This window comes from Elaeis guineensis, chromosome 9 (assembly GCF_000442705.2).
Source record: "Elaeis guineensis isolate ETL-2024a chromosome 9, EG11, whole genome shotgun sequence".
Taxonomy (NCBI): Eukaryota; Viridiplantae; Streptophyta; class Magnoliopsida; order Arecales; family Arecaceae; genus Elaeis; species Elaeis guineensis.
The window spans coordinates 47,514,590-47,541,038 of NC_026001.2; positions in this window are offsets into that span (position 1 = coordinate 47,514,590).

Genomic DNA, 26,449 nt, shown 5'->3' on the forward strand with positions numbered 1-26,449 from the left:
ACTGTAGGGGATCAAGACAAGGCTTGAAAAGGCGAAGGGAACTTGGGCAGACAAACTTTATCATGTGCTGTGGGCGTACCGAACTACCCAAAGACTGCCCACGGGGGAGACCCCCTTTGCTTTAGCCTTCGGAATAGAGGCCGTCATCCCAATTGAGCTTAAACTCCCGTCGACGCGAGTCGTGGCATTCGACGAACATCAAAATTCGCAAGGTCTTAAAGCCAACCTCGACTTGCTGGAAGAAAGGCGGGAGGTAGCTCAAGTTTGAATGGCAGCCTACCGACAGAAAGTCGCCCGCTATTACAACTCCCGGGTCAAGAATAAAGCCTTTAGAGCAGGAGATCTAGTGCTTCGACGAGCCGCTGTCTCGCAACCTCAGGATCGAGGAAGCTCGCCCCAAACTGGGAAGGCCCGTATGAGGTCAAAGAAGTAGTCCGCCTGGAACTTACTACCTCAAGGAGCTCGAAGGAGCAGACCTCCCCGACCATGGAGCTCGAAAAACTTACGAATGTATTACCGATAACTTTATTTTAAATAAAATTGCATATCTACATGTCTCCCCTCTTGGCACTATCTTATATCGATAGGGCAGTCGAAACAAACTGTATCGAAAGCAGGAGGGGAACTTCATCTCGACAAAGTCGAAGGCCGGTTCTTTTAGACCGGATGGGGGGAGAGGCCCTGCAATGCCCATATGCACCCCCACAGCCCTGTTAGGGATAGGAGAGAACCTCGCCCTAACTTGAGCAAAGTCGAAGGCCCAGTTTCTTTAGACCGGATGGGGAGAGAGGCCCTGCAATGCCCATATGCGCCCCACAGCCCTGTTAGGGACCGGAGGAGAACCTCGCCCTAACTTGAGCAAAGTCGAAGGTCCGATTCTCTTTAGATCGGATGGGGGGAGAGGCCCTGCAACGCCCATATGCGCCCCCACAGCCCTGTTAGGGACAGGAGGAGAACCTCGCCCTAACTTGAGCAAAGTCGAAGGCCCGGTTCTCTTTAGGTCGGATGGGGGGAGAGGCCCTGCAACGCCCATATGCGCCCCCACAGCCCTGTTAGGGATAGGAGGAGAACCTCGCCCTAACTCGAGCAAAGTCGAAGGCCCGGTTCTCTTTAGACCGGATGGGGGAGAGGCCCTGCAACGCCCATATGCGCCCCCATAGCCCTGTTAGGGACAGGAGGAGAACCTCACCTAACTCGAGCAAAGTGAAGGCCCGGTTCTCTTTAGACCGGATGGGGGGAAGGGCCCAGCAACGCCCATATGTGCCCCTACAGCCGCATTAGAGACAAGAGGAGAACCTCATCCTAACCAGAGCTGAAACCTGTTATGATAGAAATAGGAAAAGAACCTCACCCCGACATCAATTAAAGTCTGGCCATTTAAGACCAATGAGAAAAAGGGGGACCTTCCCCAGCGGCCCCTTCGCAATAAGGCTCCGTCTGGACTCCTACGGGAGCCGGACTTCATCCTCGACTTCGAACGCGGGTAAGCTCCGTCCGGACTCCTACAGGAGCCAGATTTCACCTCTGACTTCAATTGCAGGTAGACTCCGACAAGACTCCCACGGGAGCCGGACTTCACCCCGACTTCACCTACGGGAGTCAAACTCCCGTAGCCCCACTAAGAGCGGAGGAAAAATTTCACTCAAAAAGAAAAAGGGAGGAGGGGTTGAAAAGGGAAGTGATGGACTACATCAGCGACGGATGGAAAATAAACAGCGTCAAAGATGCAGAGAACCCGTCTCAGCAAGAATTGGGGTTCTTATCAAGAACCCCAGCTCTCGAGGAAGCTCTCAACGCAAGCCCGAGATGAGACGACTTCCTCAGGGTGACAGAAGCTCAGACCTCCGAGCCCAGGCCCTGGTGGGGGGCACCAAACCCGAGCGGCCCCAGACAAATCTGCGACCATGGACGAAAAGGATGGATCGATACGATGCAATCGGGTACCTCGAACGATGCAAAGGCCGAAAAGAAGCTCAGCAAGCGATAATTCAACACGTGAGTATAAGACGTAGCAGAAAATTCCTTCTCGTATTATTCATCCAATATACATTATAGAGCCATTGAGGTTGAGGGAGAAGGATAACTGAAAGGCGAGCTGACCTGACAACTACCGGTAACCTATGGACGATGACATAAAGAAATAAAAAGGAGAAAAAGAAGAAAAGAAGAGAAATAGAGAGAAGGGAATACAGCAATAACAATGGTAAAGGAAAGAAGTTCGGTAGACAACAATTTGACGCAAAGTGCAGACGAAGTAACAAAATCTCCTTCTCATTTTTTGATTAACAAGATGTACGTTACAAGACCCAGAGGGCCAGAAAAAGAAAATATTATTACAAAACTTGAAAGGGATACACCGGAGGCCACTTCAAGCTGTAGACTTCTCTTCCGGTTCTGTCCTTTCCAGCAGCATTTTCCAGTACGTGTGATAAGCTTCTCGGCTCTCGCCCCCCGCCTTGTTCCGCTCCATCTCGAAATCCCAACCCTAGTGGAAAAGATGGGATAGAATTCAGGGAGCAGCAAAGGCAACGGCAGCAGCGACGACGATCTATTTCAAGAAGAACCGGGGTTACCCCAGAGGCAGCGATGGCACCGGAGATATACGCCACCACCGTGTGCTCCGCGACAATCACTGTCCTAGGTGTTCCGCAAGGTCGGCATGCGCTACTTCCACCGTCCCCGTAACAAGTTCTACTGCCCCACCGTCGGTGTCGACCGCTTATGGTCCCTCGCCCCGACGACATCAATGATCCCGCCACGGCTTGTGACGACAACTCTGCCCCCTTGACCGGTGTCGCCCCGTTCAGCTACTTTGAAGTTTTCAGGCGGAACGCCTTCACCGGTTGTCCCCATTATTAAACCCCTGTTGTTGAAAAATTCTCCCTCGAGCCCCCTTTAAGGCGATGGAACCCTCAAAGGTAGTTTGACAACCGGAGAACTCGCAGACCGCTGTTCTCCTCCTCGCACTCTTCCTAGTCCGTGGCATCCTCGTGAGGTTGGCCTCCGGGGTGGGGGCCCCGCGGGAGAACCCCTCGGAGAAACTCAGAGGACCGAAGATGGCGGAGAGCCGACAGAGATGGCAAAGACGACGCAAAAGATGCTCGGAGTCAGAAAGGGCACCGATGGAGTGGCTGAGTGGCTAGGCTCTCAAGCGGAAGAAAGACGTCGACCCTCAGGCGAAGTGAAGCCCCTGGAGGAAAGGCGGGGGCTTAAATAGGCAACGGAGTCTGGCGCAGTTATGGTGGCAGATGTCCCTAGGCCAACCAGTGCCCACCACGTGTCCCATTCACTGTGGCATGGGGTTGACCATTCGCGGACTCTTATGGTGTGATGCTTAGGATCACATCCTAGTGGGAGTTCCGAAAAGACCTTTCAGGTCGCCCTAATCGGAAAAAGGCTCCAGCATGTGCGCATTAAATGCCAAGATTTTCGAGGGCGGTCGTGTGCAGAATTCAAGGAAACGACTTCGGTGTGAAAATTTTTGTACTTCCTTCGATCGAAATTCGAACTCGAAAGTAGGGGGACTGGTGTTGGGTGTAAAACCTCCCCAACCAAGTTTGTGTCCGGAGTGACCCCTCGGGGATACTACAGGAAAGCTTCATCCGGACTCCTACGGGAGCCGGACTCCGTCTCCAACGTCCGCTGCAGGCAAACTTCGTTCGGACTCCTACGGGAGCCGGACTTCGCCCTCAACTTAGATCGAAAGAAGACTCCGTCCGGACTCCTACAGGAGCCGAAACCTCATCCCCGACTTCGACCGCTGGTAAGCTCCGTCCGGACTCCTACGGGAGCCGGACTCCATCTCCAACTTCAGCTGCAGGCAAACTTCATCCGGACTCCTACGGGAGCGGACTTCGCCCTCGACTTTGATCGAAAGAAGACTCCGTCCGGACTCCTACGGGAGCTGGAACCTCATCCCCGACTTCGACCGCTGGTAAGCTCCGTCCGGACTCCTACGGGAGCGGACTCCGTCTCCAACTTCGGCTGCAGGCAAATTTCGTCCGAACTCCTATGGGAGCCAAACTTGCCCTCGACTTTGATCGAAAGAAGACTCCATTCGGACTCCTACGGGAGCCAGAACCTCGTCCTGACTTCGACGCTGGTAAGCTCCGTCGGACTCCTACGGGAGCCGGACTCCGTCTCCAACTTCGGCTGCAGGCAAACTTCGTCCGGACTCCTACGGGAGTCGGACTTCGCCCTCGACTTTGATCGAAAGAAGACTCGTCCGACTCCTACGGGAGCTGGAACCTCATCCCCGACTTCGACCGCTGGTAAGCTCTGTCCGGACTCCTACGGAAGCCGGACTTCACCTCTGACTCCAGCTACAGACTCCAACCGAACTTCAGCCGACAAGTCTGGACCCCCTGGCAGGCCGTAGTAATGGCCACGACTCTGCTCCACTCCCCACGGCAGATCCTATGCGGCTCCATTACTCCCTGGTAGGTTGTAGTAACGGCCACGATTCTGCTCCACTCCCCTGACGAGTCACGACAACGGATGCCGCTCCACTCCCCGCAACTGATTCCACATGGTGAGCCATGGTGATAGCCACGACTCCACCCCATTACTCTTCATGATAAATTCTTCCTGGCCCCGTACGGCCCATGACGAGGCGATCATAAACAGTCGCTATCAACCCGCTGCTTCCCCCGTCTATAAAAGGGGACCCTAGATACGTTATTTTCTAAGCTCTCATTTTTTACCTAGAAACTCTGCTAAAATTTTCGTTCGAGCACTCCATTCTTGTTGAGGCAGAGAACTGACTTGAGCATCGGAGGGTCTTGCCGGAGCAACCCCACCTCCGGTTTAGACTTCCTTTGCAGGTCCCGGTGGCGACCGTGACTCTCTCAACTCCAGCTTCTCCGACGTAGGTGAATTTTTGCTCCAACACATATTATTCAATTAAAATTGACCTAATTGTCATTGACTTAATTTGATTAGGACTTGAGTCATAGTTGATCGAATCTTTGTGAACCTAATTAGATTAGGGTTTGTTCAAGAATTAGTTAACTTAACTCAAAAGGGTGATATATGGTTGACTCATAATTGAATTTGGATCAAGAGTTGAATTCTAATAAAAAATCTTAGTGGGTCATGTGCCCATGAATTTAAATATCTTAAGTGACATGTGCATGAATGATATCATAATAATAATAACATAGATAGTTTATTATCATGCTTTATAAAATTGTTATAAATTACATGATGGATAGTTATGGACTAGAAATACCTATATAATGGATGTATCTGTGATGGCTGATTGTATGAATGTATCTGCAATGGTAATAATTTTTTAATAGGGATTGGGTGCCTCGATGTATTATATTTTCAGCTGTATCTTTCTGTTCCTTTCTTTATATGTTCCCAACTATTGATTCAAATTTTTACATATTGATATAAAATTAAGGATAAAAAAAATTATTTATAAATAGATAAAAATTATTTCTTTATATTTATGGATAAAGAAAGAAGACAGCATTCATCCAAGCTTTCATGGAGATGAAGACCGGACTACCAGGCGGCTAAAGAGGGGAAGCGTATAAGATCGACCATGAGATGGTTTTGTCTATGATGCATTTAGGATGAGATCCATAATCCATCCAAGTGGCTTGGATGGATAACACTAGAAAAGTTCATGACCATCTAATTTTATTATTTGCTCTTATATGCTGGTAGTTAGAATTAAATATAATTGCCTGTTATAGATGTGCTGGAGATCTAAGTCCCTCATTTAAATTATATTAAGTCATAATGATAAAGTGTTAAGAATACTACCCATGTCTTCCTTCATACTAAGCCAATAGAGTATGTCAAAAATTATAGTGAGTTTGTTGTGCTATCCACAAGGCTTGCTATAGGGTTTGATGTGATGTTGACTTAGTACATATTGATGCTTATGGCATATTTGCATGGAGCTATCTTATTGTGCTATCCATAAGGATAATATTATTTAGATATGACTATATGGGAATGAAGGATATGGTTTAACTAAAATACTGTAGCTTATTGTGTTATCCATAAGGTTACAAGTATTTTAGAGGCAAAAATTATATTGAGAGTTGTATGAGATGCAATTGATAAGAGTTATCTATTCTTGAACTCATAAAAGTTTGTTGTGTTATCCATGAGACTTTTTATGAGAAATTGAGATCTCAACCCCACTAAGAAACCTGACGATAGGGTTTCTCATTTTTCATACTAGAAGGCTATGAAATTCGTCAAATAAATGAAAGACATGATTAGATAAAAGATCTCATCTAATTATGTATATCATCATAAGTTGTCCATTTATATTGTATTCTAATATATTCATCTGCATCTTCACTATCACTATCAATAAATTGACCAGACCGAACCACATGAACTGATTGAGGAACTTGAGAATAGTTTCACTTAGAAGAAAATCTCTTATATTTTTGATGCTCCTGATCCTGATCTGATCTAGAATGATGCTATAAAGGAGAAAAGAATCGCATATAAGATATGGTGGGATGATAATACGTTTGTCAAGTGTATCCTGATTGACTTAATCATGCGATTAGGTCAGTTTGGTTTTGTCATGGATGGTGAGTTGAGTCAGGATTTGATCCTGCAATCACTTCCTAATTCTTTCTCTTAGTTTATGGATAGCATTTTCGAGGAGAAAAAGGTAAAGAATGTCTCCATCAAAGGTACCTATTTCAATTGCGATAAAGATGGATATTGAAAAAGAAATTACAAGAGCTGTCTTGCAAGTGTGAAGCAATAGCAGGATGCAAAGGTTATATTTACTAAATATTTATGTATGATACAGACCAATTTATCATTGAGTACTTCAGCTTTATTTCTTAGGTGTGAGATACCTCATGTGGTTCCCACTTGTGTAAGTTGTTGCAGGGATTGCAGAAAATAAAGAAATTAAATAAAGATAACTTCGAGCTATTCGGTGCTAGTGAAGAGTCTATCTTGGCCTAAGTTGAAGAAACCTATTTGTTAGTATTGCTTTCAGACAAGGCTTTGAAACTACTAGACTATTATTAATTGTCTAAAATTATCAAAAATATTATTTTAATTTTTTTGTTATTAGATCATGATTTTGAAATTAATGTAAAAAGCAAAGGTTGTTCTCCTTCTGATAAATTATATGGTTATAGATTTGATGATAATGATCTCATGTTTATATCACTCAATGATAATATTCTTTATATTGATAAGAATAAGAAGAAAAAGTGAGAAGATGTGAATGTCACATATCTCTGGCATTGTCAACTTGGCCATATTAGTGAGTCAAAGATAAACAAGTTATACAAAGAAAATTTTTTGATTAGTATGATTTTGAATCATATGAAACTTATAAATCTTATCTCATGGGTAAGATGACCAAGACTCCATTTACTAAATATGAGGATAGCAAGCGAGCTATTGGGCCACGTATATATGGATGTTTGAAGGCTACTAACAACTCAGGTAGAGATGGATACTCTATATGAGATATGGTGTGGTGCATAATATGCTTTACAGACCTTCCAATCTCATTCTAAGGATATGCCGAAAAATTACTGTATTTGTTTTGAATAAGGTATCATCAAAGTTTGTTACTAGCACTCTATATAAGATATGGAAAAGAAAGAGGCATGTTGCTTGGCTTATGTGAAAAGAGTTGATGTACACAAATTTTGTGCTAGATTAGATAAGTACAAGTTTATAGGTTATCCTAAGAAGAGTATGTGATACTACTTCTACCATCCTATTGAACAAAAGATGTTTGTCAGTAGGTATATCTTTTTTCTTAAAAAAAGAATTTATTTAAGAAGAAGGCAGTAGGAGGATAATTGAACTTGAGAAGTTCAAGACTTACAAACTATTTCACAATAACCTATGGAGAGTCTATGAGTTGATCCTCAACCAGATGTGCCCATTGATGAGGTACAATCTTGACACACTTTTTCTCTCCAAAGGTCAATCGTTGGGAAATGTGTCCCAAAAAGTCAATCGTCAAGCTATTGACGATTGAGCAACCAAGTATTGTAATTGATTTGTTAATAAATAAAATATATTTGGCATTTTCATCATAAGCTTTCATCTTCAAATGAACTCCGTTGTTATGATGAAGTCCTTAGGACTATTTAAATTTGATAAAGAGAAGATTTATCAATTAGTCCTTAAAACAGTTTACGACAAAATGATAGGCTGTTAATAAGGACGACAGCTTCTATTGAGTATAGGTCGCTGTAGGCCATATGGGTTGGTTGTCCTCTTAATCAAAGAGTGTGGAGACACTGGTATGGCATACAGGTGAGATATACTGGTACATCATCATTGAACGTGACCAACTTCAGAGTATTCTGTGTCGAGAATATCTCTGATGGGATATAGGTATAAGTGTCCCTTAGACCTGAGATCGCCTCAGTGACTTGCAAGCAACTCACTGTGCTTTGGTACTGGACTAACTGAATTTTTAATTCAGAGACGGAAGGCTTTTGGGCATAGTCAAGTACTTGCGAAGTCAGAGTGTGATCGAGATGGGATTGACCACTCCAAGAGTTGAAGAAGATTGAGTCGCTGTATTTCAATTTAGCAAAACCTTGGCCAGGGTAATCCATCAATGGATTTGATATTTTGAAATACAATGTGGACAACCTAATCAGAGTTGACAGTTGAACTCTGGGGTGTCCTATGATCATTTTGATCAAGGGGATGAATTATATGAAAACTATATCCGCATGGGTTCTAAGGATGTTGTTCTACAGATTCGACCTATCCGATCGTCGGGTACCATTGCTAGATGGTCACTTCGATTGGTACAGAAATTTATTCCTATGCTACCGGCTTAGGTTCGGACCTATGAGGTCACACACATTAGAGTTCACGATCCGATCGGATGGTTGATCAACGATTAAGAATCGTTCTAGGGTTAAATGATCAATACGATTGACATTTAACCCAGTGCAAGTGTTGCAGGAGGATCGATTAGCAATTCGATTGCTAATTGGCTTAATTTGATTAAGCCAATGGATTGAGATTAAGTATAATTAAATATAATTTAATTAAATTTAGTTTGGGCTTGATTGGATCAAGTCCAATTAGTTATTGGATAAGCCAAGTGCAAGGAACAATTAGTCCTAGTTCAACTAGGACTTGGGTCAATCTAATTTCTAATTTGATTAGAAAATTAAATCAGATTTAAATCTAATTAATCTGATTAAATTAGGTTCTTAATTGGGTTAAAATCTATTTTAATTAGATTGATCTAATTTTGGTTTGATTTGGTTTGAGAAACCAAATTAAAATAAGTCATAAGATAGAATCCTAGTAAGACTAGGATTCCACCTTGCGCCACATAAGTTTCCCCATGCCCTCTCTCTCATTCAATGCCAATCTCCTCTTATTTTGTGCAACAAAAGCCCTCTTCCAGGTCTCTCCCACGTTCACAAAAGGTTTCTCTCTTCTTTCTTACATGGAAGGTGGTTTGGATCAAATCAAAGAGGAATAAGTTTGGATTTCGAATTCTATGAGATAGAGTTTTAGAAATCCAAAACTCTTTCAATTTTGCACCAAATTTATCCAATTTTTTTTGAAATTTTTATGACTTTTAGGGTACATATTGTGCACCCTTTGCTCATAATCCATGCATGAAAATAAGGAGGAGGTACTCAAGAGTTGGGCGTCCCTTATCTTGCCATGTTTGGATAAGCCTTGACTAGGTATTTGACCTAGACAAAGACTCTATCATATCTCTCTGTATAAAATGTGTTTCTTCATGAAATTTTTGAAGACGATAGAGATTTGAGATACCTTTGGTCCATCCAAAAATCAAAGAAAAAGACCTTTGGGTCGTGGAGATATAATTGACACAAGATAGGGTGTCTAGAGAGAGAAATGAGAAGAAGAAGAGGGTCTTCTTCTAGGGTTGTTTGTTTTCATATCCTTCCTCCCTCCATCTTAAGTTTTCTGAGAGCGTCTCAGATCTAAAACTTCTCCTCCTACTTTCCATCTTTGGAAGAGTCCAAATCAAAAAAAAGGAGGCACCTGATCAACCATCAAAGAAAGATCAGTGTAGTACTAGCATACTGTGCTGATTTTCTGAAGCAGGACTTCTGATCGAGATTCGTGGGCTCGTGTGGATGACTCCTAGAGGCTGGATGCATGTGCGGCTTGCAACATCATCCTCAAGCCCGGATCAGCGAGGTTAGAACGTCTAACTTGCAAGGTAATAGATCTGATCTATTGTTTAATACATACATTAGATGTAGTATAGAAACATGTTGATATGATCAACATGTAGTTCATGCTGTATATATATATTTTAATTTTTGATTTAATGCTATATAATAATCATATAATTGAATCTTAGATTTAGGGATTCTCTGATTTTAGAAAATAAATTTTGATTTATTTTAGTCTTCCGCTGTATGATCTTGAAAAAGTTTCAAGATCTAACCCTGAAACCCTAGATCTGGTTCCTTCAATTGGTATCAGAGCCTAGGTTCTTTATTACATGATTATTTATATATACTTAGATTATTTCTTAGATTAGATCTAATTTATAATCTGATTATTAAATCTAAAATTAAAATTTTAGATCAATCATGAACTGTAAGGTTGTCCTGCTGTAAGGTTTATCCCTTACAGTGCAAAGGTTGTCCTAGTTTGTGTAGATCTATCTTTAATCATAAATTTGTTAGATATGATCTAGATTAAATTTATGATTTATTAGATTTAAAAAATATTTAAATCTCAAATAAAATCTCTTTGTTAATAATTTTTGTGCAAAGAAATTGTTTAAAGTTAAAATTGTTTCAATTACATGAACCTGTTTAGATTAGATCTAAAGTAGTTTCATATTTATTTCACTTGTATCTTGATTATGAATCAAACATACAATATGGTTGGTAGAATCATATTGTAAAATTATTTTATAAATATAAAAATTATTTTTTAAAAAGCTGAACCCAACCCTCAGCCCAAAACTTAATTAAGAATTAAGAAGTTGTTTGATTAGGTTTTCGGATTGTGAATTGAAGAACCTAAGACACAAACCATAACACATTGGGTTAATGGGTTAGTGGGAATTAGGTCCATTAATTGGGTTAGACCTATGGTTAGATTAAAGATGGATTTAATTAGAGAATTGACTAAATCTAATCAATTGTTGTCTTAGATTAGGTCAAGGATTCTCTAGATCGATTACAATAGTTGTAGTTGGTCAAGTCCATATCTTTAACGAGAACCAAATGGACTTGATTCTTGGCTAAGAGGTCTAGCACGAACTGTTAGGTTGATCTAATCGAAACTAATTAAACCAGTTGGTGTCTAAGGTAAACCAGATCGGTGGTTTTTAATTGGGAGCCCGCTTACCTGGCCATTTCTGATGGTGTCTAAGGCAAGCTTTGGCAGACCCTCTGACTGATTGAACTTACCTGACTTTTTGGTGAAATTATATTTTGATCGGATCACTTGACTATTCGAGCTGACCCATGTCAGCTAGGTAAATCAGTGTGACTGATTTAGGTGCTCCTAGACCAGCCCTTTTAATGGTCTCCCTTAAGCTGACTTGGTGAAGCCAGTGGGAGGATCATGATAAGCTGGTTTATCTGACTTCATCTTCTAAATTATTTAAATTCTCTAAAATTATTAGGCCCTTGAAATGATAAAGTTATAGAGATAACTAGTCATAGCCTCCCATTAAGGTGTTTGATAATGAGTCCATTAACTCAATAATCATTGCAGACCCAAAGGCCTGGTGCTTGTTGACTAATGAAATTATCACTCATCATATGATGACTTGAAAGTGTCTCTCTAATGGTGGTTAGGTGAGCCAACCAAAGTTGGGCTTAATCATTCGTTGGTTAGATACACCAAGTATGGTCATGTTAATGGTTGGACCTAACCGGATCCTTACAGTGGAGGCCAAAGCCTACTGATTAGATTTCTGGGGCAAAATTAAAATTACTAGAAATTGTTTAGAGAAACAATTGGTTATGAACCTACCCTTAGATGTACATAGGTTGGCCAACCAAAGTTGGGCTTGTGTGCAGTCTAAGTGGATTCTAGTACCCACTAAGGAATTAGGGTAATTCCTCGAATTGGAGGTAGAGGCTACCAATTCGAATAAAATAGTGAGAGAAATCTTTTGATTAAAGTCCAAATCTTTAGGTTTAATGAATCAATTACTAATTAGGTTATGATTTTCCTTTGTGCATATATAGCCACTTCCCTATCGCTCCGATCATTGTTGGACAATGATAAGTTGGTGGGACCCAACTTCGGTAGCTGGTACTGAAAGTTGAAGATTGTCCTGGAGCATGAACGGATCCTATATGTGATAATGGATCCTGCACCTGAGGAGCCAGCTACTAATGCACGTGGAATAGTCAGAGACACTTACCAGAAGTGGCTCAATGACCGGACCACGGTGCGCTGTATCATGCTGGCTACCATGAGCGATGAGTTCAGTCGCAGATTCGAGATGGCTCAGCCAAAGGACATGCTTCAAGTATTGGAGGATGCCTTTGGCACACCCGATGACGTGGAGAGGCACAAGACTAGTTGTGCCATCTTCAACGTCAAAATGCAGGATGGTGCTTCTGTCACTGATCATGTATTGTACATGATCGAGCTGATGGAATGATTGAGCAAGCTCGACTTTCCCTTGCATTAGCAGCTTGAAAAGATGCAATACTAAACTCGCTGCCCAAGTCTTATCTCCCATTCCTCACTCATTATAGAATGACAAAGCCTGAAGGAAACTACTACGGATTATTGGGGTTTCTTCAGAACTTTGAGAAGGATCACCAACTCTATAAGGAGTCGGTGAACTTAGTGGGAGGTTCGTTTTCTGATTCTCGACCTTTTAAGAAAGGAAAGAAGTACAAGAAGAAGAAAGTGAAGAAGGTGCAAGTTCAGGCTGGGACATCAGTGCAGAGCCAGACTAGAAAGATCAAGCCCGATAAGAGTCTATTCTACTGGCAAGCATCCTAGATTAGATAGTGTGTCAGATATCTACTTATGGCACTGTAGGCTAGGTCATATAAACAAGAACAGAATAAACAGGTTGACTCAAGAGAAAATCTTCGAAGTCAGTGATTGTGAATCACTTCCAACCTGTGAGTCCTATCTTCTTGGTAAAATGACCAAGTCACCTTTTACTGGAAAAGGTGAGAGAGCTACTGAGCTCTTGGGCCTAGTACATACTGATGTATGTGGGCCCATGAGCACCAGTGCTAGAGGTGGATATTTCTACTTCATAACTTTCATGGATGACCTATCCCGATATGGAACATAAGTCGGATTCATTTGAAATGTTCAAACGATTCCGAAGTGAAGTAGAAAAATAAACTGAAAAGAGTATTAAAACTCTTCGATCTGATCGAGGAGGAGAATACCTTTCTAGTGAGTTTCTCACATATCTAGGAGAGAATGGGATTCTCTCCCAATGGACTCCTCCAGGAACACCACAGCATAATGATGTGTCTGAAAGGAGGAATCGGACTCTGTTAGACATGGTCCGATCCATGATGGGTTTTGCTAGCTTGCCAATATCCTTCTGGGATATGCACTCGAATCGGCCTGTTATCTGTTAAATAGATTTCAAGTAAGTCTGTAATTAAGATTCCATATGAGATATGGACAGGACGTAAGCCAGCACTTTCACACCTTAGGGTCTGGGGGTGCCCGGCCTATGTCAAACGATTAGTCATAGACAAACTTGGACCTAGGTCTGACAAATGCTCATTCATAGGGTACCCCAAAGAGACAAAAAGATATTTTTTCTACTATGCTGATGAACAAAAGGTGTTCGTTAGCCTTAAGATAATTTTTTTAGAAAAAGAGTTCCTTGGTGAAGGAACCGTTGCCTCTAAGGTTGAACTTGATGAAGTTCAATAGGTAGAAGGACCGACACCAATAGCTGAACCTGAGTCAGATATGATTAAATCAGATCCGGAGCCCAATGTACCTACACCATTAAGGCGATCCGGTAGAGTACTGCATTAGCCGGACAGATACTATGGTTTCTTGGTCCGGGACGGTGATCCCATCGAACTTGATGAGAATAATGAGGATCCGATCACCTATATGGATGCAATACAGAGATCTGATTCTGAAAAATGGCTTGAAGCCATGAAATCCAAAATGGAGTCCATGAAGGTCAACGATGTATGGACATTGGTTGACCCACCTGAAGGGGTTAAACCCATTGGGTGTAAATGGGTCTTCAAAAGGAAGAGGGGTGCAGACGGAAAGGTGGAGACCTATAAAGCCCGTCTGGTCGCCAAGGGGTATCGTCAACGTTATGGTATTGACTATGATGAGATATTTTTCCCTATGGCAATGCTCAAATCCATTCGGATAATGCTTGTAATGGCTGCCCATCTGGATTATGAGATCTGGCAGATGGATGTAAAGACAGCTTTTCTGAATGGAGAGCTGACCGAAGAGGTGTATATGATACAACTTGAGGGGTTTACATCCACAGATGAGTCCAAGGTGTGCAAGCTTCAGAGATCCATTTATGGATTGAAGCAAGCTTCTCGGAGTTGGAACATGCATTTTGATAAGGTGATCAAAACGTATGGCTTCATTAAGAATGGAGAAGAGTCCTGCATCTATAAATGGGCAAATGGTCAGTGATGGTATTCCTTGTCTTATACGTGGATGATATTCTCTTAATCGGGAATGACATCCCCGCACTACAGGGAATAAAAGTTTGGTTGTCATCACAGTTCTCCATGAAAGACTTGGGTGAAGCATCCTACTTCCTAGGGATGAAGATCTATAGGGATAGATCTAAAAAGATGCTTGGATTATCCCAGTCCATGTACATAGACACTGTGCTGAAGAGGTTCAGCATGGAGAATTCCAAGAAGGACTATCTACCGATAGGCCATGAAATTTCTCTCTCTAAGAAGGATTGTCCGACAACTCCTGAAGAGAGAGAGCATATGAGAAGAGTCCCATATGCTTCAGCCGTGGGATCTATCATGTATGTTATAATATGTACAAGACCAGATGTGGCATACTCACTAGGAATAGTGAGTAGATACCAATCTGATCCTGGAGAAAATCACTGAAAAGTGGTTAAAGCCATCCTTAAGTATTTGAGAAATACTAAGGACCAATGGTTGGTTTATGGGAGTCAGATCTGAAACTTGTGGGGTTCACAGACTCTAGCTTTCAATCTGACCATGATGATAGCAGGAGCATGTCGGGTTATATCTTTACTCTGAATGGTGGAGCCATCTGCTGGAAGAGTTTCAAGCAGCATACTATGGCGGACTCTATTTGTGAAGTAGAGTACATCGCAGCATCGGATGCCGCGAAGGAAGCTGTGTGGCTGAGGAAATTCATCAAAGAGCTCGGAGTAGCACCCTCCCTCGATGGTCCAGTCCTGCTCTACTGCTGTTGTGATCCAGGTGGTGTGCCCAAGGCCTAGGAACCAAGGCTAAGGCCAAGGTCCATCATTCATGAGGGCTTCATGGAGGCTCTAGGGCTAGTTGGGCCCTAGGTTGAAAGGCTGTGGGCCTTTCGGGTTCTTGAGGTCTAGGTTATGTGGGCCTCAAGGGACTAACTCTTTATGGGCCAGGTCTGGGCCCAGGATAGGTGAGATTAGGTCGAATCATGGGTGTACATGGGTTGGGTTAACTTAATCTCCCATAGAGTTGGTCAAGGGAGTTTTGGATTTGGGTCACTTGACCCTGTGTTTATATATATATGCACTGTATAGGTTTGATTAAGCCAAAAAAATACATAACTCTTTCTCCCAAATCTCTCTCTCTCTTCTCCCTCTCTCTCCAGCAATTCTCCATGCCCCAGGAGCAAGAAACCCTAAGATTTCTTGCCGTCAGGTCCTAAAAAGGAAAGAAAAGCAAGGAGGCGCTAGCCCCTTCCCCCTTGCAGCCGCCAACCAGATTGCTCTCCTCCTCTCTTGCAGCCACCCAAGCATCAGGTCTAGGACTTGAAATCCCTTGAGAAGAGGTTGATACAAGTTTCTCTCAGATCTGGAGTTGATCTGAGGTCGTTTGAGGTGCGGGTGAGATCTCCGTCAACAGATCTACAAGAAAGCTGCAGCAGGATAGATCTGCAAGGTCTGTCTCCATCTACCTTCTTCTCTATCTAGAATATCCTATTCTAGATCTATGAATTGGAAGACCTCGGTCCAGATCTGATCTGGTTGGGTACTAGATCTTGGATTTTTTAGAGATGATTTCAGAGGCGTTCTTCATCTGGAACGAAAGGCTGACGAAGAAGACAGCAACCAGGCTGATTTCGTCAAGGGCCTTGGATCAAGTCCAGAAGTCTTCAGATCTGTTCGTTGCTAGCTTTGCTGCACCCAAGATCCGTGGGAGGAGCTGGGATCATGCTCCAATTGTTGGTATCAGAGCCACGGTGGTGAGGAAGCGGTTCAAGCACGAGAAGTTGAAGATCCCAAGTGCTGAAAATTTTCAGCAAGGTACCATCAAGGTATATTCTACACTTCTTGATTTTATATTGCTTGTTTGGCTTGGATCCAGTCATGGGCAGCAATATAAAGGTTGATGTTGAGAAGTTTGATGGCAAGGAGAATTTTTTCATGTGGAAAATTTGGGTGGAGGATCTTCTGGTGCAAGTAGATCTGGATCATGCTTTGGATGAGAAGCCTGAGGGAATGACAGATAGACAGTGGGCATCGTTGGAGAAGAAAGCATGCTCGATGATCAGAGGATGTTTGGCGGATGTGGCGTTATATTCGGTGCTGGAAGAAAAGACCCCGAAGGGCCTTTGGTCAAAGTAGCACACCATGTATATGGGGAAGAATATGTGCATCAAGCTGATGCTGAAGAAGAGGTTATACAGTCTTCGGATGCAGGAGGGATCTGATGTGATTGGCCACATTCAGAGGTTCGACCAGTTGTGCACGGAGTTGATGAATATCGGGTGAAGCTGGATGAGGAGGACAAGTCCCTGTTGCTTTTGTGTTCGCTGCCAGGATCATATGACTCTTTGGTGACTACACTGCTTTACGGTAAGGAGACTCTGGAATATGAGGACATGGTCTCGGTGCTGAGGTCTAATGAGCAAAGAGAAAAGTTGACCAGAGATCGGGCTCCCCAGGAGGGTTTGGCAGTAGGGGAGAGGACAGGTAGAGGCAGAGGCAGAAGCAAGTCCAGGGGGCGGTCCAAGTCCAGGAAGGGAAAGAAAGAGATGAAATGCTTCAAGTGCAACGAGTTCGGATACTTCAAGCGAGAATGTCCACTATGGAAGAGCAAGAAGGGAGAAAGAAGTAGCTCAGAATCAGTGAGTGCAGTTGCTGGGCAGCAGGTGGAGGATGATCTACTTGTGGTATCAGATGGTCACAGGTATTACACAGAGGAGTGGACATTAGACTTTGCGTGCTCACATCACTACACACCACACAGGTCTTGGTTTGCGACATACACCAAGACAGATGAGGGGTCAGTGACTCTAGGCGACAATCATCCTTGCAAGGTGGTTGGGATAGGGACAGTCAGGTGAAGATGTTTGATGGGATTGTGAGGACATTGACAAATGTAAAGCACATCCCGGAGCTGGAAAAGAATCTGGTGTCACTAGGCTACTTGGAGCCAGTGGATACAGCTTCAGCAGTAGGGCTAGAAGTGGAGTACTGAACATCTCCAATGGGGCTATGGTAGTGATGAGAGGCAGGAGGTTGGACAATAACCTCTATCGCATGGAGGGATCTATGGTGACCGAAGAGTCTGATGCAGCAGCTACAGCACAGGACCAGTAGGGGGCTTACAGGATGTGGCACTACTGCCTAGGCCACATGGGTGACAAGGGGCTGAGGGAGTTGAGCAGGAGAGGACTCATCTCTGATCTGGAGGATGGTGCTGCAGGGGAGATCTGTGAGCCTTGCCAGATGGGAAAGCAGAGGAGAGTTCAGTTCAACATCAGTACAGCCCGCAGTGCAGCCCCTCTGAAGTTAGTACACATGGATGTGTGGGGACCAGCCCCAGTTTTAGCTAGGAATGGGGCCAGATAGTTCATGATCCTGATTGATGATTTCTCAAGGAAACTCTGGATTTACTTCATGAGAGAGAAGTCAGAGGTCTTCACCAAGTTCAAGATCTGGAGAGCTGAGATGGAGGAGCAGGGGAGGAGCGTGAAGTGTCTGAGGTCAGACAATGGCAGGGAATACACCAGCAGAGAGTTCCAAGATTACTGTGAGGAGTGTGGGATCAGGAGACACTTCTCAGTTAAGGGGACTCCACAGCAGAATGGGGTGGCCGAGAGGATGAACAGAAACTTCTGAAAAAGGCACGATGCATGAGGCTGCAGGCAGGGCTTCCAAAGGCGTTCTGGGTTGACACAGTTGACGCAGTGGGTTACTTGGTCAATCGATCACCTCACACCAAGTTGGATGGCAGGCTTCCAGAGGAGGTGTCGTCTGGGAGGACAGTTGGGTTGGGCCATCTACGGGTATTTGGGTGCACGGCCTATGTGCACATTGGAGCTGGTGAGCGAAGCAAGCTAGACGCCAGATCATGCAAGATGGTGTTTCTAGGCTATCCGCGAGGAGTTAAGGGATACAGGCTGTGGGATCCCTTGGAAAAGAAGGTCATCATTAGTTGGGATGTGACTTTTGATGAGGAGTCAGTCCTACGAAGGCGAGCAAGCATGGCGGAGCAGCAGGAGCAGGAGGAGGTCCAGCAGGGCGCTGCTGGACAGCTTACCTCTTTGATTTTGCCTCTTGCAGGTACTACGGGAGGACATGACATTCAGGTGGAGAACCTACCTAAGGTGTCTCCACAGGTGGAGAGGACTCGGACGGATGATCGAGTGGAGTGGTCCAGAAGGAGTGAGCTGGACCGAGGACTGATATCGGTGTTGCCCTACACAAGCCTAAGAGGACCATCTGGCAACTAGACCGATATGGCTTCGATAAGATGCTGTCATATGCCCTGGTGATAGTGAATGGAGACCATATACGTATCAGGAGGCTATTGAGAGTCAAGATAGAGAGCGATGGGTCCAGCAATGTCCGAGGAGATGCAGTCTCTCCACCAGAACCAGACGTGGCGATTGATGCAGTTGCCATAGGGGAAGAGGCCCATTGGCTGCAAATGGGTCTACAGTCGTAAGGAAGGGCCTTCAGAGCAGGAGGTATCAGATTCAAGCGAGATTAGTGGCCAAGGGATACTCCCAGAAGGAAGGCATCGACTTCAGCGAGGTCTTCTCTCCCGTCGTCAGACATACTTCCATCAGAGTGTTGCTGAGTATTGTAGCAGCTCAGGATTTAGAGCTGGAGCAGATGGATGTCAAAATGGCATTCCTCCATGGGCATTTGGAGGAGAGGATTTACATGGAGCAGCCACCTGGTTTCAGAGATCCAGGATCAAAGGAAAAGGTTTGTTTGTTGCAGAAGTCGCTGTACGGGTTGAAGCAGTCGTCGAGCAATGGTACAAGCAGTTTGACTCCTATGTGCGCAGCATTGGACTTTCAGTGCGAGTTTGATCCCTGTGTTTATGTTCAGTCTCTTGAGGATGGTTCTAGGGTGTTCCTACTCTTGTATGTGGATGACATGCTTATAGCATGCAAGAGTAGGAAGGTTGTGCAGGATCTGAAGGCATCCTTATCTCGGGAGTTTGAGATGAAGGATTTGGGTCCTGTAAGGAAGATCCTAGGCATGGAGATTTTCAGAGACCAAGCCCGGAGGGTGCTGCATCTATCTCAGGGGGGCTACATACAGAAGGTCTTAGAGAGGTTCGGGATGAAGGGAGCAAAGCCGACGGAGCTGCCACTTGCCGGTCACTTCAGACTCTCGAAGACCATGGCACCACAGACTGAGGTGGAGGCTCAGGAGATGGAGAAGGTTCCTTATGCTTCAGGAGTTGGGAGCTTGATGTATGCGATGGTCTGTTGTAGGCCAGACATCGCTCATGCAGTGAGTCAGGTTAGCAGGTTCATGGTGCAGCCTGGCAGGGAGCACTAGAGAGCTCTGAAGTGGATATTCAGATACTTGGCAGGTTCAGTTGGAGTTGGCATCTGCTAGGACAGCGAGGAGGTGCAGTGGGATACTCTGACATGTCCAGGGAGGCTCAGGGCTGATTGGCAGTTATGTAGATGCAGACTTCGATGGAGATGTGGATACCCGGAGGTCTACGACAGGCTTCATCTTTAGCCTGTATGGAGGTCCTATTTCTTGGAGATCGAGTCTGCAGCCTATCACGGCCCTATCCACTACAGAGGTGGAGTATATCGGGCTGATAGAAGCAGCTAAGGAGGCAATTTGGATGAAGGATTTGTTGACGAAGATGGACCTTACTTAGGAGGCCATTAGAGTGCACTGTGACAGCCAGAGTGCACTTCTATTAGCACAGAACTCAGTCTATCATGCAAGGACAAAGCACATCGACATTTGGTATCATCGGATCAGGGAGCTTGTGGAGGATGGCGAGGTGGAGTTTGTAAAGGTACACATCAAGGAGAACCCAACTGATGCACTTACGAAGGTACTTCCATGGGACAGCTTTCAGAGATGTGTTGAGCTGATGCGGCTGATGGACAGAGTGGAGCTGGTTGAGGCCTTGGGACACCAAGGTGGAGATTGTTGTGATCCAGGTGGTGTGCCCAAGGCCCAGGGGACCAAGGCTAAGGCCAAGGTCCATCATTCATGAGGGCTTCATGGAAGCTTTAGGGCTAGTTGGGCCCTAGGTTGAAAGGCTGTGGGCCTTTCGGGTTCTTGAGGTCTAGGTTATGTGGGCCTCAAGAGACCAACTCTTTATGGGCCAGGTTTGGGTCCAAGATAGGTGAGATTAGGCAAGTCATGGGTGTACATGGGCTTGGGTTAACCTAATCTCCCATAGAGTTGGTCAAGGGAGTTTTGGGTTTGGGTCACTTGACCCTGTATTTATATATACATGCATGTATAGGTTTGATTAAGCCAAGAAAATACAAACTCTTTCTCCCAAGTCTCTCTCTTTCTTCTCCCTCTCTCTCTAGCAATTCTCCACACCCCAGGAGCAAGAAACCCTAGGGTTTCTTGCCGCCAGGTCCTAAAAAGGAAAGAAAAGCAAGGAGGCGCTAGCCCCTTCCCCCTTGCAGCTGCCAACCAGATTGCTCTCCTCCTCTCTTGCAGCCACTCAAGCATCAAGTCCAGACCTGGAATCTCTTGAGGAGAGGTTGATACAAGTTTCTCTCAGATCTGGAGTTGATTTGAGGTCATTTGAGGCACGGGTGAGATCTCCATCAACAGATCTACAGGAAAGGCTGCAGCAGGACAGATCTGTCTACCTTCTTCCTATCTAGAATGCCCAATTCGAGATCTATGAATTGGAAGACCTCGATCCAGGTTTGATCTGGTTGGGTACCAGATCTTGGATTTTTTAGAGATGATTTCAGAGGGTATTTTTCATCTGGAATGAAAGGCTGACAAAGAAGACTGCAACCAGGCTGATTTCGTCAAGGGCCTTGGATCGAGTCCAGAAGTCTCCAGATCTGTTCGTTGCTGGTTCCGCTGCATCCAAGGTCCGTGGGAGGAGCCGAGATCATGCTCCAACAACTACGATAGCACTGGTGCCATAGCTCAGGCGAAGGAACCCAAAGCATATCAGCGGACGAAGCACATCTTGCGCTGCTTCCACCCGATCTGGGAGATCGTTGATCGAGGTGACGTCGACCTTCAGTAGATCGACAGAAAGAAAACCTGACCGACCCTTCACTAAAGCCCTGGCGATAAAGGAGTTCGACAACCACAAGTCGAAGATGGGTATTAAATACTGTGCCGAGTGGCTTTAGGACAAGTGGGAGTTGTTGGAAATGTGTCCCAAAAAGCCAATCGTCAAGCTGTTAATGGTTGAGCAACCAAGTATTGTAATTGATTTGTTAATAAATAAAATATATTTGGTATTCTCATCATAAGCTTTCATCTTCAAATGAACTCCGTTGTTATGATGAAGTCCTTAGGACTATTTAGATTCGATAAAGAGAGGATTTATCGATTAGTCCTTAAAACAGTTCATGACCAAATGATAGGCTGTTAATACGGATGACAGCTTCTATCGAGCATAGGTCGCTGTAGGACATATGGGTTGGTTGTCCTCTTAACAAAGAGTGTGGAGATATTGGTATGGCATACTGGTGAGATGTACTGGTACATCATCATTGAACGCGACCAACTCCAGAGTATTCTGCTGTCGAGAATGTCTCTGATGGGATATACGTATAAGTATCCCTTAGACCTGAGATCGCCTCAGTGACTTGCAAGCAACTCACTGTGCTTTGGTACTGGACTAACTGAATTTCTAATTCAGGGACGGAAGGCTTCTGGGCACAGTCAAGTACTTACGAAGTCAGAGTGTGATCGAGATGGGATTGACCACTCCAAGAGTTAGAGAAGAATGAGTCGCTGTATTTCAATTTAGCAAAACTTTGGCCAGGGTAATCCATCAGATGGATTTGATATTTTGAAATATGATGTGGACAACCTGATCAGAGTTGACAGTTGAACTCTGAGGTGTCCTATGATCATTTTGGTCAAGGGGATGAATTATATGAAAACTATATCTGCATGGGTTCTAAGGATGTTGTTCTACACATTCGACCTATCCGATCGTCGGGTACTATTGCTAGATGGTGTTGCTCCTAGATTAATTTTGATGATTACAAAGCAGATTGAAGGGATACAAATAATTTTAAAATGAAAAAGTCCTTATGCTCTTCAAGGGCAAAATTGTAATTTTACTAAAATCCTGATTTGATAGTACCATTTGGTAGAACAAATGATTTGAAATCTATTGGTGAAAATTTCATTGTGTTTGGACTTATATTTTTGAAGTTATGAAGGTTTGAAGTGCATGAGTCGACTCATGAGTCAACTCATGGCACTGTGAGCTGATTGGCACGCAAAAATTCTCCTTGGCACGCTAGTTTTCTGGCTTGGCACGACCTGTGAGTCGACTCATGAGTCGACCCACAAGGCATGAGTCGACTCATGAGTCGACCCCTGCTAATTTGAGCCAAGAATTTCAGAAACGCATTCTCTGGTTTTTGCAACAGAGGTCGACTCATGAGTCGACCCCTGAAGCATGAGTCGACTCATGAGTCGACCCCTGCGATGGGAAATGTCAGCAACGGCTATTTTTTTGCCTGTTTTAATTGCCTTTTATGCTTCCTAAAATTGCTCTAACGGCTCTTTATCTGCCTAAATTATTTTCTCTTGCTTCTAATGTCATAAAATGCTTTAATGGTGAAAGAAATTGCAGATTAAATAGCAGATCAAACGTGAAATCAAATGAAAAAAAAAAAAAAATAGAAGAAAGGATCCGAAATCTGCACGAAAAAGCCTGAGATCAACGAAATATCCAAAAAAAAAAGAGAGAGGATCCACAATATACAAGAGAGATTGTGAAAGAGAAAAGCAAGAGCATTCAAGAGGATCTTTTAAGCCTATTGTTCAACCTTGATCTAGAGATCTTCCAAAGCTTTCAAGAGATCTTCAATCAACAAACAACCTCTTCTCAAGCATTCGTTCAAGCGTTCATCCACCTTGAGAAAATCCGAAAAGGGTTTCTTCATTTGAGTAAAAGTTTTTATTGTTATATTCGCTCATTTAAAGGAGCTGTTATTGTATTAATCTGTGCTCAAAATTTTCTAACTCTTTGTGAGTTTTAGTTCTTGTTTTTGGAGGATTTCCAAAACAAGGAAAGGTTGATCCGAACCTAAATCGGAGTGTTTTGGGTTTACTTGTATCTGGGAAACAAGTGATCTAGCTTGGGATAGCTAGTGTCGGAGTTTCCGACATTTTGTATTCGGGTTGAATACAAAGTATAGTGGATTGAAATTCTCAAGTAGGAGCTTGGGGAGTGGATGTAGGTGCAAGGTTAGCACCAAACCACTATAAATCTTTGTGTTTGTGGTGTGCTTTATCGTTCACTTTATTTCTTTATTATATTCTTGCATTCCTGCTTTAGGTAATTAATATTGAATTAAAGTCTTTGTTTTGTTCTTCATAATAATCAGTTGGGGCTTAAAATTTTTAGAAACCCAATTCACCCCCCCTCTTGGGTTGCATAGCTGGGCAACAAGTGGTATCAGAGCTGGTGCTCTAGCCCTTCTTTGATCTAACAATCAAAGAGCCAAAGATCTATGGCAACCCATGTCGGTACTTCTCTAGCCGAGGGGCAATCAACAAACCGACCTCCACTTTTCAATGGGTCTAATTACACCTATTGGAAAGCTCGGATGAAGATTTTCATACAAGCACTCGACTATGATATGTGGAGTATCATAGTGAATGGTCCTCACACACCCACCAAGATTATAGATGGTGAGGAGTCAACCAAACCGAGAAAGAATGGGATGAGGTTGACAAGAAATTGGCACAATTAAATGCCAAAGCCATGAATGTTCTTTATTGTGCACTAGATGCTAGTGAATTCAATCGCATTTCTACTTGTGCATCTGCTAAAGAAATATGGGATAGGTTAGAAGTAACCCATGAGGGAACAAATCAAGTAAAAGAGTCTAAAATAAACATACTTGTACATAAATATGAATTGTTCAAAATAGAGCATGATGAGTCCATAACTGCCATGTTTACTCGTTTTACTGATATAATTAATGTTTGAAGAGTCTTGGCAAATCTTATAATAACAGTGAACTTGTAAGGAAATTCTCAGGTCACTGCCAAGAACTTGGGAAGCCAAGGTGACTGCCATCCAAGAAGCAAAGGACTTGAACACTCTACCTCTAGAAGAGCTTCTTGGATCCTTGATGACTCATGAACTGAGCATGAAGCAACATCAAGAGGATGAAGTCAAAAAGAAAAGAACCATTGCCCTCAAATCCACAACTTCGCCTGATTATGAAACGGATGAATCTGAAGATGAAGAACAGGATGAAGAGATGGCACTCATCACCCGAAATTTAAGAAGTTTCTAAGAAAAAGAAACAGGGGATGAGAAAGAAATTCACAAAAGAGGAACAAAGCAAAGAAAAAGAGAAAGATTAACCCCTTATATGCTACGAGTGCAAGAAGCTGGGACATTTCAGATTCGAATGTCCACAACTGAAAAAAGTCCCAAAAAGTTTAAAAAGAAGGCAATGATGGCGACTTGGAGTGCGAGTGATGACTCAAGCTCCGACGAGGAAACCTCAACAGAACAAGCCAATCTGTGTCTGATGGCACATGAAAATGAGGTAACTTCTGAATCCACTAGTGAATTCACATTTGAAGAATTGCATGAAGCTTTCTATGACTCAATTGATGAATTAAAGAAACTAGGGAAGAAAAACAAAGAACTGAAATTGAAAAATCAGTCCTTAGTGAAACAAGCTGAAATTCTTTCAATTGAAAAACTCACCTTGAGTCAAGAAAATCAAAACTTAAAGGATGAAATTAACAAGCTGAAATCTATAATAGATAAGTTCACATTAAGTTCAAACAAACTAAATATGATCCTTGAAAATCAGAAAGCTATATATGATAAGGCTGGACTTGGCTATAAACCTCTGAAGAAATAAAAGTTTCTGAAGGATATTTATGTAAATTATTCAGTAACAAGTCTCCAAATATTACTTATTTCAAATATGGTAGAATAGGACATAAATCATACACATGCTTAATCTACCAATACAATTATAAAGAAAATATGGGTTCCAAAAGGAACCATTCTGACTAACCCAAAAGGACCCAAGAAAGCTTGGGTACCTAAGACAGAACTTGACCTTTGCTTACAGGTGTGTCTAGCATCCCAAGAAGGAAACAGAAAATGGTATCTTGACAGTGGATGCTCGAGACACATGACTGGTGATGAATCACAATTCATCACGCTTGATGCTAAGGATGGAGGGATGGTCACCTTTGGAGATAATGGCAAAGGAAAGATCATCGGATAGGTAACATTGGTATCACTCCCTCCAAATACATTAGAATTTTACTAGTTAAAGGTTTAAAGCATAACTTACTTAGCATTAGTCAATTCTGTGATAAAGGGTATAAAGTAGTTTTTGAATCATCTGTTTGCATTGTGACTAGTCCTATTAACGATGGCATTAAATTTATAGGACATAGGCATGGCAATGTTTATATGATAGATTTGAATGACTTAGCCAAATTAGACATGCAATGTCTAGTATCCTTGAATGCTAAAATCAATGAGACTAGTTGGCTGTGGCATCGTAGACTTGCACATATCAGCATGCATTCTCTTTCAAAATTAATTAAGAAAGATTTAGTTCTCGGTTTGCCAAAACTGAATTTTGAAAAGGATAGAATCTATGATGCATGCCAATTAGGTAAACAAACTAGAGTATCATTTAAATCCAAAAACACTGTTTCAACTTCTAGACCATTAGAGCTCTTACATATGGACTTATTTGGACCAACAAGAACCACCAGTCTAGGAGGAAAAAGATATGGCTTTGTAATTATAGATGATTACTCTCGTTTTACTTGGGTTTTTTTTTGGCTCACAAAAATGAAACTTTTCATATTTTCACTAAATTTCAT